Raw genomic sequence first — 538 nt, 5'->3', positions numbered from 1 at the left:
TGAAGTGCATTTCTAGAATCTACCAGTAGCCAGTTCGTCTTCTTTACTCTCCAAAGGCGGGACTCTGGCTACGGTTTAGGGGCGATGTCGATTTCTAAGTCTTTCTCACACTTAGATTACTGTATCTTATTTTCTGCTAGATGATATTCATACTGAGGCTGTCTTTCACTCACCCATCCGCATTACTTGACATATACGTGGATTAAACTTCACCAATCATGTATCTGACAAAGCTCCCTCGTATCTTGATGCAATCCTCAACCCTCTTCACTTTCCTCATAAGCTTTGCATCATCTGCAGTCACATTCAGGTAGGAATCCATACCTTCTGGCAATTCATTCACATAGATCAAAAGGAGTAATGGTCCTTGAACAGAACCCCGAGGCACTCCACTCAGCCCCTAACATGTTTTTTGTCCCCTCCCAATAAGATAACTTCCAGCCACTGGAGGAGGCTGCCTATTATTTCTTCCTTATGATGGAACTTCTTAATTACCCTCACATACGGTACGATGTCTGATGCTTTATGGCAGTCCAGA

This window comes from Panulirus ornatus, chromosome 3, assembly GCF_036320965.1.
Source record: "Panulirus ornatus isolate Po-2019 chromosome 3, ASM3632096v1, whole genome shotgun sequence".
NCBI classification, from domain to species: Eukaryota; Metazoa; Arthropoda; class Malacostraca; order Decapoda; family Palinuridae; genus Panulirus; species Panulirus ornatus.
The sequence above is the reverse complement of the archived record's forward strand: the minus strand, read 5'-3'. Positions refer to the sequence as shown.